The following is a 13,461-nucleotide window of genomic DNA, read 5'->3' as shown; positions in this document are numbered from 1 at the left end:
GGGCACTGGCTTCCTCTCTCAATAGGGCAACTCGGGCTTCAAGGACGATGAAGAGACTCACGATCACAGGCGAGCTTTAATTGCTTTTGTAAAACTGCAGATGAGTAGCAGGCTTTGAGATCCCCCGAGTCTCCGTTGAGAAGTGAGATCTCTATTCATTTTTCTTGTTTAGAAAGTAGTGGGATTAGTCACAACAACAACAGCTATCATTGAGTATTTATTATGTGCCAGGCTCTGTATTAAGTGCTTTCTGTAAGCTTATCCCCACTTTATGAGCTAGGGGCCACTGTCACCCACATTTTACAGATGGACAAAGTGAGGCTCTGAAGAATTGATGTGATTTGCTCAGGTGGTAAAGGATGGATCTGGTTGTAAATCTGGGGATGCTTGGGCAGGAGGCAGGGGTCCCAGATAGGGGGTATGAGGAATATTTTCTGGTTCCCTTTGTCTTCAAGCTTGATGAGGGGATGGCTAGTTAAATGACATAGAGGCAAAACAATATTTTCATATATGAAGTCTTTGTCACAGACCCTCCTAAAGAAGGAGAGAAGACACCAATAAAATCTCCTAAAATCTGCCTGTTGAACAATCTCCATGTTCATGTAAGTTACTGGAGGACCCCAAGAGTTCACAACCCGCCAAGAGCTGTAGCAAGAGGCCCCAATAACCACATATGCAATATCTAGGAAAGAAAGAGGGTTTTAAGATAATACAGATAATATGATTTTTTAAAGGAAAGGAAAGAAGCAACCATATGCACCAATGATTGGAATGATGTATATAGCCATCTGAATGGTAGATTTCTAGATGAATTTTCCCTCATTTTTGTTCTGTATAATGAACCTATTTTTAATCTTTAAAAATCTCCAAAACAGTTATTAAAAAAACAATAATAAAAACTCTCCTAAAAATTCAGCTGTGTATATAAACCACTTCAAAAAAAGTGGAAATGAAATATGACATCTTTGGTTTTATGGGATAAGCTAAAGCTGGATTCAGGAAAAATAATTGCCTTAAATGTTTCAGCCATTAAACAAGTAAAGTGAAAACAAAAGAAATGAGCATTGACCTCAAGAATTAGGAAGAGAAGGTCAACAAAATAAACACAAGGAGATCAGGACAGAGCACTTAAAAAAAAAAGATCAAACTGAACTAGAAAATCTAAGACCAATAAAAATTGATAGCTAACTGTAAGACCTGGTTCTTTTAAATGGCCAGTGAAATAGATAAACTTCTGGGAAATCTAAGAAACTAAGCAAAATTCAGAATGGAAGAGAAACCAGATGTATGGAATTAGAGGATATTTTAAAATAATTATCAAAGGATATACTACAATACATTGCAAATGAATTTGAAAATCTGGACTAAATAATTTCTTTCCAAGGAAGATACAAATGAATGAAATTGACTAAAGAAAGAAGTGGAACATGCATATGGACCAGTAGCCCTGAAAGAAATAGTAAAACAAATAAATAAAACTATACTTCTCCAAAAGAGTCCGTGCTCAGATAATTTTATGGATGAGGTTTTAATTTTTTTTAAATATTAATTTTACTTTATTTTTTGTTTAAGTAAGCTCTATTTGTTAAGTAAGCTCAATATGGGGCTTGAACTCATGACCCAGAGATCGAGAGTCACATGCACTACCCACTGAGCCAGCCAGGCACCACTATGGGTAAGTCATTTCTCAAAGCATGACCTGGTCAAGCTTAGTCTTGTAATGCAAGGATGGTTTAATATTAGGAACATTATCAACATATCTGATTATATCAATAAATACATAGAGGGGAGCCAAATGATCAACTCTAGATTTTGTTTAAAACATGGGTAGTCATTAGTATGCATTTTTCTTAATGACTCTAGAATAAAGGAGTAGTTCCTTAACGTGATGAAGAATTTCTATCTTAAAACAACTTCCACATTCACTTAAAAGCAAAATACCAGAGATAATGCCATATGGCCAAGGGCAAAAAGAGATGCCTATTACGATCCTCCTATGATCAGTATTTAATACTGCTGGTTTTTAAGCAAAGATTTTCAAAGATAATATTTAGTCAGAGACCGTCTGAGATGTGGCCTCTTCTGGGGATACTACTGTTTGGTGCCTCTTCAAATCTAATTTAAAGAATTAAACATTTGAATTACACAAGCTGTGTGTGCTTATTGACACAATTCAAACAACTGAGGTAATTCAAGTATCTAAACTAAAATTAATAATCTTTTCTTCCCCTCTACAGATTAATATCCTGTATAGGCATTGTTAAAAATGTTGTATATTATCTTCCATACTTTCCTTTGCTCATATAAGGAAGTGCAAACCTATGAGCACTTATGTAAGTTCTCTTTAAAAAGTGGGGAGTACAAAAGATATTGTTCTTCTGCTTGCTTTTATCAGTTAACAGTTTACCTTGGATAACCTTCCAGTTAATGCAAAATACTGTACATATTAAAACTGATGTCCACTAAACATTTGTTGAGTAGTTAAAAAGCAGAGTGTCCTAGTGCTATGTGGGGAAGAGTGGAAACGGAAGATAATTTACAGTAGTTTTCAGCCTCTGTCTGTGCCCCAGCAATGTGGCTCTGACCCTGAATCTTGCATGCTCCAATATGCAAAATGACATCCCTGTAGTTGCTTGAACCCATTTTCCTTAGAGAGAAGGATAATGACCATCTATTTGTTCCTTAAGTAAACCTCTTGAGGGGCTTCACCCCTCCTCTACAAATGGCCCAGCATATTCCTTTCAGCTGCATAAGGACCTCTCTTTGAGAGTTTTGGTGAATACAATGTTCAGTAACATTTGAGTCTCTCAGTGATGCTTTCACTGATGCCCCAGGTGAGTGTTTAGGTGTCTTGCCCCATAATCTGCCTCTGAATCTACTGATGAGGGGGTGAGAAATGAGCACTCATACATAGTCTGTGAAAATTCGGTACAATATTTATGTAGGGCAACTTGTGCATCAAAATTGGCATACTGTTGGGGCACCTGGGTGGCTCATTCAGTTAAGTGTCTGACTTTGGCTCATGTCATGATCTCACAGTTAGTGAGTTTGAGCCCCTCTGTGCTGACAGCACAGAGCCTGGAGACTGCTTCGAGTTCTGTGTCTCCCTCTCTGTGCCCCTCCCCCACTCAAGCTCTGTCTCTCTCTCTCAAAAATAAATAAACATTAAAAAAATGGGCAAACTATTTTACCAGGTAGTTTAACATAAAACAATATAATGTAAATAAATAAATTTATAATAGAAATAAAATAATCAGAGCTATGGTTAAGCTTTTCTGGACAATGTATTTACAGTATTAAAAAATTGGAAACAATCTTTATACTCATTACCAGGAAATATAATTATGGTACATTCATGCAATGGAATTCTATATGGTTGTTAAAAACAATGTTAAATAAAAATATTTATTGTCCAGGAAAATAGTTATAATGTGTGGTTGTATGAAAGACATGACTTTGACATATTAAATATTATATATACATACACACAGATAAAAATGTTGACAGTATTTGCAAAGTTCTCCACTTTTATACATAAGGTTTTGCTAAAAGTTATTTTTGGAAGTTGGTTCTCTGAAACTGTAGACTCACATATTACAAAGAATTTCTATTCCTAGAGAGCTAAAAACAATGAAAATCCTGACTTATGGTTGCTGCAAATCTCATATGGAGGGGGAGATTCTTTAGAGGTGCTCTGTCTGAGCTGAGGGTGGGAGGGTGTTGACAGTGTGGATCTGCCCTCAGTAGTGTTCACTGAATACCCACCTTGTGCCAGTGCCTCTGCTGGGCACCAGAGACATACCAGGGAATGAAACCAGATTCACTTCTTACTCCCAGGTAGCTCACAGTCCAGGAGGTGGGACACTTCTTACTGGAATAATCAGATGAATGAATGTATCCTCAAAGAAAAGAACACATCAACTTTCCCACTTAGGAGAGACAATTGGGAAAATGGCCTTGAGCATCTACCTTTATGCAGGACCTGCTGGCCCTTCCGTCCCCTTCCTGGAAGTCCAGGCTGGTGGTTGGGCAGCCCCCAATCTTAAATATTTCACCTAAACACTCGTCTGAGGCATCAATTAAAGCATTACTGAGTGGTTCAAATGTTGCTGAACATTGTACTCGCCAAAATTCCTCTCAAAGAGAGGTTTTGATGTGGTTGGGAAGAATATGCTGATGAGCCATTTGTAGAGGAGGGATGAAATGCCAGAGAAGTGGCAGAGGAAACTGCCTGCTCTCATTGTCTTAGTGGCAGAGGATAAGTGGGGCCCTTGCTGACTGCCTCCCCCTCCCTGCAATGCCCATGCACAGGACAATAAGAGTGAGGCTCCTTGCCTAGGAATAGAGCTCCTGAGCCCACCCCGTGGAGAAAGCAAGGATGGCAGGTGTAGGAGAAAGAAGGGGGAAGAGAAGCTGCACCAGGAAAGTGGATGGCGTTAGAATGGCTTCCAATCATTTTCAGTCACCAGACACCCCACAGTTCAGATTAGGCCTATTTGTTTTATACAGTGGGCTTTAAAAATTGAATTAGTTCCCAGCATTTAAAAATTGGGGGTTTTATTTTAAAATCCAGATTTCTATCCTCTTTTGAAAAATCACGTGATTCTGGCACCACTGGCCCCACATGCCTACATTGTAACAATTCTCAGGAGCTGCTCTGGCCCTTTAGTTTACCTACAACTTGCTTTGTGTTGTCTTCCCAGGCCCTGTAACATGACTGCCAAGTACAGCTGCACAGATTGTGCACTGCACAACTTCAGAGGGTGTCATTCCCATAGACCAGTATAAACAGTGCCCCTTGGAATTGCGCAGGGTGCTGAAAACAAATGCTCCTATTTTACTTGCATTTTGGATCTCTAGATTAGGGATTTTTACATGTAATGTGCAATTTTCACAAAAGCCATATTTAAGAAAGTCAAAGATCACTTACATCTCCATGTATTAGCAGTGCTTATTTCTGGTTGGTGTCATTATGGTTGAGTTTTATTCTCTTTGAGGTTTTTCACGTTTTCACATTTTTCTGCAATGAACATGTATTCCTTCTATAATCAGAGAACAGGAGGGAAACGACAATAAATGTTACATTAAGAAAAAAGTAAATGAGGTGCCTTGAGATTCTGGCAGGAAGGAGCGCAGAGGCCAGCATTTACTTGCAAGCGAGAGGCTGGAAGCAGGCAGCGAGAGGATTTCTAATGAGGCCAAGAGTCCAGGGAATGCTCCAGAAGGGGGCTGTGATTACCATCTGAATCTAACAGCCTTCTTTAGAAATTACTAAGTGCACAGTGTCCTGGGAACACAGGGAGACACAGAAACCGGCACAAGAGCAGGGCACATTGCCCTAGGAGTGAGGATTGAGGTTTGCTTTCTTTTCTCTCTGTTGGCGAAGGGAGGTGAGCATAGGCTCCAAGCTTGGGAGAGCTTGAATAATTGCCAAGCTGTGGCTGGTGAATAAAAGTTCAATTACAATTGTGCTTGTTAATGAAACCCAAGTGCTAGAGCAGGAAACCAGCAGAAGCAAACCTCTTTTCTGAAAGCACAAACTGGGAAGCTGGAAAGGGTGGGGTTGGGGGTTTCTGGGGAGAGCCGTTAGGTGCTCCCCTGGGCTGGAAGTACTGGGAGCAAGAGTGATTTCACTGCAGCCTCCGCAGAAACAAATTGCGTTCAAGTGCACAAGCTATAAACCCTTTTGTACTTCAATGACCTCATCTGTAAAATGAGGATAATGATACCTTCCTTGAGGGATTACCATAAGAATGAAATGGTGTGACTAATACAAAGTTAGTCCCCCCCTCTTTTTTTTTTGCCTCAAGCTAATTCAACATGTCAAGCACTTGCAGGAGGCAGACCACCATGCTACACTCTGTGGGGAGGGGTAGACAGAGAGATAAGATACAGCACTATATTCTTTATGTAGGTAATCTCTTTTAACATCACTATGATCCCATAAGAGAAATATTTTTATAATAGCTTCATTTTTAAACTTTTCATGGGAAAGAATTTTTAGACTCACAGAAAAGTTGAAAGAATGGTATAGATTTCCAACGTACCCTTCATCCAGCTTCCCCTAATGTTAGCATCTTATGTAACCACAATCTGATTTTCATAACCAGGAAATTAACATTGGTACAGTTCTGCTAAGTAAACTACAGACCTTACTCAAATCTTGCCGATATTTCCCCCAGTACCCTTTTCTGTTCCAGGGTCCCACGTTGTCTAGTAGTTATGTTTCTTTAGTTTCTGGTCTTTCATCATCTTGGCGCTTTTGATGAGCCCTTGTTTTGTAGAATATCTCTCAATGTGATTTTGTCTGATGTTTTCTCATGATTAAATTGAGGTTATGCATTTCTGGTGAGAACAGCACAGGAGTGATGTTGTGTCCTTTTCAGTGCGTCCTACCGGGGGTTCATGATGTTACTGTGTTTTATAATAACTTTTTAAAAAAACAGGTAAGTTAACCCGCCCAATGTTCACAGTTTTGAACTGAGCAGAATTATAAAACCACATAAAGATGGTCTTAGAAGCAGGAAAGATTTATGGATGTTAGAAATGCAGGATCAAAACATAGGTAAGAGACCATGACTGCTCCTGACTTAAGTTATTATTTGCATGTAGGTATGAACTAAGCTAAGAAGATCCTCCCAAGAGAAAACACAGAGCTTTCAGGTCACTGAGTCAGTAGCATAAGTAGCATTAGGAGGGCAGAGGGACACAATGGGGCTGTCGCTTTGTCTGCAGGAGCAGTTGTACTCAACTGAGGTGGCTGTGACCACAAAAGAATGTGGGCCCAATGTGGCCAGATCTTGCAATTAAAAAATTTTTTTTAATGTGTATTTATTTTTGACATAGAGAGAGGCAGAGTGCAAGCAGGGGAGGGGCAGAGAGAGAGGGAGACACAGAATCCAAAGCAGGGTCCAGGTTCTGAGCTGTCAGCACAGAGCCTGATGCAGGGATTGAACCCACGAACCGTGAGATCACGACCTGAGCTGAAGTCAGACGCTTAACTGACTGAGCCACCCAGGTGCCACCAGATCTTACAATTTTTAAGAGCACCTAGTAATGTGGATTCCCATGTGAAATGGACCATTATTTTTTTAATTATCATTCCCCCTCCCAGTTTTATTGAGATATAATTCACATATAACATTGTGTAAGTTTAAGGTATCCAGTGTGATGATTTGACATACATATGTATTGCAAAATAATTACCACAATAAGGTTAGTTACCATACCCATCATCTTGCATAATTACCATTGTGTATGAGGTAAGAACATTTAAGATCTACTCTCTAAGTAATTGTATGTTAACAATATATTATTATATATTGTTATATGTATTATATTAACAATAATACACTGTTGTTAATTATAGTCACCACAGTGCATATTAGCTCCCCAGAGTTCATTCATCTCACTGAATGTTTGTACCCTTTGACCAACATCTCCCCATTTCTGCCCTTCCCAAACTTTCTACTCTGTTTCTATGACTTTGGCTTTTGTTTTAGATTCCACACATAAGAGAGATCATGTAGTATTTGTTTTTCTGTCTGATTTATTTTACTTAATATGATGCCCTCAGGGTACATCCATATTGTCACAAAAACGGGAGGGTTACTGTCTTCTTTGGGACTGAATAATATTCGTGTGTGTGTGTGTGTGTGTGTGTGTGTGTGTGATTGTTTCTTTATCTGTTCATCTGTTGACACTTAGGTTGCTTCCATGTCTTGGCTTTTGTAAATAATATTATGAAAAACGTGGAAGTACAGATACCTCTTGGAGGTGGTGATTTCATTTCCTTCAGATGGATAACCAGAAGTGGAATTACTGGGTCATATGGCCGCTCCAGTTTTCATTTTTTGAGGAACTTCCGTTCTGTTTTCCACAGTGGTTTCAACAATTCACCTTGCCACCAACAACACTGTAGAGTTCCCTTTTCTCTACATCCTTGCCAACATTTGTTATCTCTTGTCTTTTTGATGGAGCCATTCTAACAGGTGTGAGGTGACATCTTATTTAGGCTTTGACTTGCGTTTCCCTGATGATTAATGATGTTGAGCATCTTTTCATGTACCTGTTGGCCATTTGTATGTCTTCTTTGGAAAAAATGTCTAATGTCTATTCAGGTCCTCTGCCCTTTTTGTTTTGTTTTGTTTTGTTTTGTTTTGTTTTGTTTTGTTTTGCTATGGAGTTGTAGGAGTTCCCTACATATATTTTGGATATTAACCCCTTCTCTGACCTATGGTTTGCAAATATTTTTTTTCCATTCCATAGGTTGCCTCTTCATTCTGTTGATTCTTTTGCTGTGCAGAAGCTTTCTGGTCTGATGTAAATGTTTCAAATGAATTAATTTAAAAACAGCAAGAGGAGGGGCACCTGGGTGGCTCAGTCTGTTGAGTGAGTGTAGAACTCTTGATTTCCACTCAGGTCATGGTCCCAGGGTTGTGGGATTGAGCTCTGCATTGGGCTCCATACTGAGCATGGAACCTGCCTGGGATTCTCTCTCTCTCTCTCTCTCTCTCTCTCTCCCTCTGCCCTCTCCCCAGCTTGCTCTCTCTCTCTCAAAAAAAAAAAAATAATAAAATAAAAAGGAAAAAAACCCAGCAAGAGCAGCTCTTTATGGGCCAAGGAAAACATATCTTTTTCCGGGGTGTGGATAGCATATCACCTCTGGGCAAGAAGACCAGAAAGCTGAGAAATTATATTTGAGGTAGATGAGAAGAGAAGCCAGCTCCCAAAAGTCAGAAGTCTTGGCCTGATGGTCAGTGTAGCAGGTAAGGGCAGCACCCCAGAGGCTAATTGTGGGGTGAGGAAAATAGCATAAGGTGGGGATGTCAATACTGCTGAAAGCTGCAGAAAGGTAAACAGTGTGGCCGAGACTGCCAGAGGCCCACTCCCTCTCCTTAGTGACAAAAATGCCTATATTTAGTGGAGTTTCACTCCACTTGGAATAAAAGACTTTTCCACTTTCTCTTGTAGATGAGTATGGCCATGTGATTAAATGAGTGACTATTGAGATGCAAGAGGAAGTGTGTAGGGTTTCCGGAAAGTCTCCTTAAAGGTAAGGGACACACACTTCTTTCCTCCTAGTCTTCCTCTGGCTGCCTGGAATATGGATGTAATGGCTAAGCACAAGCAGCCATCTTGGACTATGAGGTGACTAAGGGTAACGGAACATCAGGAAACTAGATCCCTGATAACTAAGGAGTTACCCAAGCAGTCCTGGACTCCTCCTCTCATGGCTTCTTACTGTTGCAAGAGAAAAATAAATCTCCATGCTGCTCAAGTCACTGATATTTTGAGAGTATTCGACTGCATGCATCTAGAGCAAGGGATGAGGAAAAGTCATTTGGGGAAGATAACAGATTCTATGTGAGATTAAATCAGTGTTTCTCAAAATGTTCCACATTCCAGCAGACATCAAGGTCACCCAGAGTGGCCACGCAGATCCTAAGGGACTACCCCAGATCTCCTAAATCAGCCTCTCTGGAGGTAGATCCCAGAAACTGCATTGAAACTTGTTTCCCGGTGGTTTTATGCACATTAGAGTTTCTGACCTAGAAGAAGGCATGATAGGGAGGGGAAGAAGGAACCCAATTCGCCTGAAATGGAAGGTTACTATATGCTGCCCTCCCTGTCCCTGCCCTGTTAAGCTCGAGCAAAACAGTGAGACTTGCTTTGGCCAGTCATACGTGAGTAGAAGCGACATGTGTCACTTCTAAGAAGAATCTCTTAACGTTAGCACACGGTTTACCACATTTCAATGACGTTCCAAGTAGAGGCTGTATTATCAGCCTGGGTCTTGGGCTAAGGAGGATGTGGAACAGAGCCTGACTCACGTGTGCTGGAAATGTGGAGTGAGCGAGCAAGAAATAACCTTCACTGAGGTAAGCCACTGAGAGGTGAGGGTCATTACACCGGCAGAACCTAACCTATTCTGACTGCAAGCATCACTTCACCTAAAGACAACTCACCTAGTTGGCTGTACATATAAATCCAAGACTATTTCCTTAAAATTTTTACTTAATTAAAAGAAAATTTTTAAATGTTTATTTGTTTTTGAGAGGGAGAGAGATAGCATGATCGGGGAGGGGCAGAGAGAGAGAGGGGAACACAGAATCCGAAGCAGGCTCCAGGCTCCGCACCCTCAGCACAGAGGCTGATGCGGGGCTCCAACTCACGAACTGTGAGATCATGACCTGAGCCGAAGTTGGATGCTCAACCTACTGAGCCACCCAGGCGCCCCATTAATTTTTTATTTCTTTGGAATGCTAACTGTGCACTGTTTCATTCCTTTGCAGGTCTTTTCCCTCTTCCGTCTGCTGAATAACCTTTCTTTAGTGTGTGTTTCTCCCAATAAATATTTGCAGACCTGCTGCATTTTGTATAGAATTTACCAAATTCATCCCTTTTGATGATGTTTGCCTCCTCCTTGAATTCCATTTTGTTTTGTTTTGTACCGTGCATGCCTGAGTGTACTTTATGAGCTAAGGCCAAATTAATATGTAGCCAGCATTCTCCCCTGTTTAAGAAGGCATTGGCATTTTGACAGCAAGGATGAAGACATGAGATAGATAGGTTCAGAATTGTATTGAATTCCACTCTATCTTATTTTTCAAGATACTTAATTCACGAAGGAATTCTGGGATTAAGAGACACAGTGATACACAGAACATTGCTACCAAATGTATTTATTACTAAATTACAAAACTTTGCAGAAAAGGGCTCCAGACAAGCTAGCAAAAAGCCATTAACGTATTTGAACATTGATTCATTGAACAAATGTTTATCGAGTGCCTCAAATCTACCCAGGAGTACAGCAGGGATAAGATAGGAGGCTGCCCTCACGGAGAGCAGCTGGGGCAGGATTTAGAGCCAGTAGCACGGCTGAGCGATTTACTGGACCCTTCCTCCCTGGAGCCTCGGTTTCCCTGTCTGTGAAATGAAGATGATCATAATTCACACGGTCGTATGAGAAACGAGCTCATGACACAGAGCTGCCAGACCACAAATGCTTAAGGGTTGGTGGCCTTGTTGGCATTAGGCAAACATCTTGGAGTGAGGAAGCGGGGACTAAGAAGAAGGTTGCTTTTCTAGAGAAAGCTGTGATGGTGGAGAAAGGAAGATGGCGGCAGGCTGAGGGAAAGGGTCACTCAAGGATGCTTCCTGGCAGAGGCAGAAGGGAAAAATATCGAGGACTCAAGAGAAGTGAGCAGTAGGTGGGATGAAGCCTTGGAAAACCCTGGCTGGCATGGAATCCAGGGCTTAGGGAGACGAGTTTAGATTCACCCCTTGAGATGGAGCTGCTCTGCAGAGGCAGTGGTGAGCCCCAGGGCTGGAGCGCCAAGGTGCCCAGGGATCTTGAGGCAGAGTGGGGGAGGAAGCTAAAGGGTCCCGTGGTCTCTGGAAGGGAGAGGGCACTGATGTGGCAGCTCGAAGTGGCCGGGAAAGGTTGGCAGAGTGAGGGCAGCTCCGGTCTGATCCCTTGGTTCTGCCTGTGGAGTCAACAGGTGCCAAGAGACCTATGGAATGACGCTGGCCAGAAACACTCTCTCCTTCCTTGGCTTTTTAAGAAACTGCCTTCCTCCTCAACCCCCTAAAATTTTGTTTTTTTAAAGAATTCACATGATTTCTAATCTGAGAAGCAGACCTTTTTTTTTTTTTTTTTTTCCTTTTTTGCCCCAGGCTTCCTAGGAACCTAAAAGCATCCTGGCTGTTACTCTCTCCCCAGAGTGACTGTGTGGGAGGAGAATCTGGTCAGCTCCCCATCACTCAGCCCTTTGATGACTTACCATTTGCCCTTTGTTTGAGAAAGGCCAAATGAGTTAACCTGGCCTATAAGGCCGTGCTGACCTGGCCCTGCTTCCTCCCAGAGGTGCCTCGGATTTTCCTGTGTAGAAGGCAGGGCACTTGTCTCCAAGCCATACATGCTTTTACAGTGGCATAAAAGCTTACAACACTTTGCCCAAGACTGAGACAGCCTCCGTTGTCCGTTCCAAACAATGGAGGTGGTGGGACCAACACATAGAAGGCACCCACCGGCTTCTCTGACTTCAGGCTTCAGCCGTGTGTGGAACTTGGCATGGAACTTGCTCCAGTGACTGACTGATGAGGGAGATTTCGTGCTGTGTTGGTGCTCACCCCTGGGTCTTTGTCTGTGCTGTTCCCTGCCTGGAATCCTTGACCTTTCTTAGCCTGGGTAATTTCTACTCATCCTTCGGATTGTAACTTGAATGGCCCCCGCTCCCACAGCCTTCGTTGCTTCCCTCCCTTTGTCTAGCCTCATTACAATCGCCGGCTTAAAGGTCCATCTCCTTCACTAGACTGGAGGAGTGTTGTGTCCCCGGGCCCGCAGCCCAATTCTGTGCTCCTGGCACAGAGCAGAAATCAATACATGTCTGCAAAATGACTCACCGAATGAAGGAATAAATGAGTGAATTTAACAGTGGCCCAAAAGAAACAGTGATGGACTCTACCCGCAGGTGGAGGCAGTTGAACAGGCAGAGCAGAGTGGGAAGAGCCCACAGGTGGGAGAAAGAAACAGCTTGGGAGGCTGGTACAGGTTCACTCCTGCCCAGAGGTTTTCACCTGCGTTGCTGGTAAGCCATGTTATACTGATGCAGCTACCTTCTGAAGCTGAAGGATGGCCCTTATCAAAAAGTGGGTGCTGTGCAGTCACCCGGTGATTAAACTCAAAACCATTGGCTTTGGAGGTGGACTTACAGTTCAAATCCAGGTTTTGCTACTTGCCCGGCTGGGAGATCTGGAGCAAGCCACTTAACTTACCCTCTGAGCCTTCAGGTTTTCCTCTGACACACGGGCACTATGATAATAGCACTCGCCCCCCTCGCAGAGATGCTAAAAGTGGCGGAGGAAGCAAAGCGCGCAGGGGCGCCAGGCACAGAGCAGGGCTCGGGCCCTTAGAGCCGCTCAGTCCGAGAGGCGGGGTTTAGCTGGGTGTGGGAGCATTGGGCTCCGCTCCTGCTCGCCCAGCGGGCCCTCTAGGCCCAGTGCACCTGCCCGCAACTCCCGCAGCCTCTCCCGAAGGCGGGCAGGGGTAGCAGAGGGTCTGGGGTTTCCAGCCCGAATGGGGGAGGCCTCCGGGCACGCGGCTTCGGCCGCTCCCCTCCTCCTCTGGTGAAAGCAGCGCTGCGGCCCACAAAGTGGCCCTTTAAATGGTTTTTATAGCGGCATAAAAGCGCCAGCAGGCGGCCGAGCCCCTCCGGTGACCTCCGAGCTGGTGGTAAATTGCCTCTCGCGGTAGAGGCGGCTGCGGGGAGCTTCGGGATCAATAGCTGAGCCTGGCCTGCGGAGGGGCGCTCTGGGCGGCGCAGCCCGGGCCTGATTGCCGGCGCTGCGGTGGGGCGTGGGGGCGCGGGAGGGGCGGAGGCCCAGACATGCTCCGGACCGGACAGGCAAGGCCGAAGCCAGGTCACCGCGAGGCCCTGTCCTCCCCGGGGAGGCTGG

Source organism: Acinonyx jubatus, chromosome E3, assembly GCF_027475565.1.
Source record: "Acinonyx jubatus isolate Ajub_Pintada_27869175 chromosome E3, VMU_Ajub_asm_v1.0, whole genome shotgun sequence".
Lineage (NCBI taxonomy): Eukaryota > Metazoa > Chordata > Mammalia > Carnivora > Felidae > Acinonyx > Acinonyx jubatus.
Note: the sequence above shows the minus strand (reverse complement) of the source record.